This window comes from Limulus polyphemus, unplaced genomic scaffold (assembly GCF_000517525.1).
Source record: "Limulus polyphemus unplaced genomic scaffold, Limulus_polyphemus-2.1.2 Scaffold5978, whole genome shotgun sequence".
NCBI classification, from domain to species: domain Eukaryota; kingdom Metazoa; phylum Arthropoda; class Merostomata; order Xiphosura; family Limulidae; genus Limulus; species Limulus polyphemus.
The window spans coordinates 39,593-41,283 of record NW_013671588.1 but is presented as its reverse complement, the minus strand read 5'-3'; the positions used below and the strand labels follow the sequence as shown (position 1 = coordinate 41,283).

Sequence of the window (1,691 nt, the reverse complement as noted above, 5' to 3'; positions counted from 1 at the left end):
ATATATATATATATATATATATATATATATATATAATAGCAGGATGGTATGAATTCACTCAATAATTACATGATTGAAAGACTGTTAACAATGTTTTGGTAATAGTAAGTTCCTTTTAACTTGTTTTAGATCATCACAAACTGACTAAAAAAATATGCACTTAACTTTCATGAGTGTTCTTTAAGATTACTTGGAAAAAGAAAGGAACATCTTAGTAGGCTGTCATTATGTATTATCATATTTGTGTTCTTCAATACCATACACTGAATCATTATCTAATAATAAAACTTTTTTCAATAAAAATTTCACCTTACAACAGTTAAAACTGGATATTTTATTTGCTATGCATGCATAACACAGTGACCTGACAAGCACTCAAGGCATGTGCATTCCTATCTTTTTCAAACATTTGAACTGTTTACATCATCACATCTGTTGTCTCTTAACAAATCAACATGACTTATGATTCTACTCTAATGGTCAGAAGATAAAGAATTTGAGACATCCGAATTCAGACAGTACTGGCAGATTTCAGCCTCAGTCTTGTCAAACTTCAGAGTAGATTTCTTAACAGCCCAAGTTATACTACACAGAAAAAACAAACAAAAAACATGATATAACACACAGGTTTGAAACTAACTTAGTTTACATTGTGGTTATATTAATCCACTTTAGCACATGTTCACATGAATTTAAAATACCATTCATAATTCATTCTCATTCACTGATTCATCATTCAGTCATTGTGAATTTTTACCAACTACTACTGCTAGTCCTAGTAGATAATACTATAAATATAATAATAATGCAAGAGGTTTTGTCATAATGTATATAATGATACAAAACAAACGTTTAAATCTGCTAGTGTAGTAGCAGAAATCTGCTTAATTTAACGTCAAATAATTACTAGAAATTGAAAGTTAAATTTATACCACCATATAAAGCATAACCCACTTAACACGTGAAGTAACGATGACACTGGCAGATTACCAAATTAAGCCTTTAAGGCCTAGTATAGTACTAGTATCGAAAGAAGAACAGAGACAGCAGCAGTTGCAAGAAAACCTGCAACAGTGGCAGCTGGAACAGCAAAATAAACAAGAGAGATTAGAACAGTTGTTGGAGGAAAAAGAAAAGAAAGAAGAAGAATGAGAAAATAAACAAGAAGAGAGATTACAGTAGTTGTTGGAGGAAAAAGAAAAGAAACAAGAAGAGAAATTACAGCAGTGGTTGGAGGAAAAAGAAAAGAAACAAGAAGAACGAGAAAATAAACAAGAAGAGATATTACAGCAGTTATTGGAGGAAAAAGAGAAGAAACAAGAAGAGAAATTACAGTAGTGGTTGGAGGAAAAACAAAAGAAACAAGAAGAACGAGAAAAATAAACTGGAAGAAAGTCTCCAACAGTTGCAGGAAAGTCAGCAGCAACTACAGGAAAGTCAACAACAGTGGCAAAAAGTACAAATGGAAAACATTAGTCAATTTCAAAGCAAATTAAATACATTAAAGGATGATTTATTGTCTTTTACACAAGGAGGATACATTAACCATCGACGTAATCAGCTCCAGACAACGGCAAACCCCTTCCAGACCCCGCATCTAAACCCTAATGCAGACATCTTCAGTCCTGTTAGAAGTCACGTCCCAGATATCAATGTGAGCAATAGGATGATCTAGTACGAAGGAAGCCACA

The 1,691-nt window shown here is 32.6% G+C and overlaps 1 long non-coding RNA gene across 1 annotated transcript in view; it reads right to left on the bottom strand.

Annotated features, from left to right (window-relative positions):
• Positions 1 to 1,102, bottom strand: part of LOC111089349 — a 4,804-nt gene extending 3,702 nt beyond the window's left edge. Inside the window, exons 1-2 of the long non-coding RNA XR_002613615.1 lie at positions 955 to 1,102; positions 310 to 585 (exon numbers count right to left, since the gene is read on the bottom strand). This is a non-coding gene — a long non-coding RNA (uncharacterized LOC111089349). The remainder of the gene's footprint in view (positions 1 to 309; positions 586 to 954) is intronic.
• Positions 1,103 to 1,691: the final 589 nt, after the last annotated feature.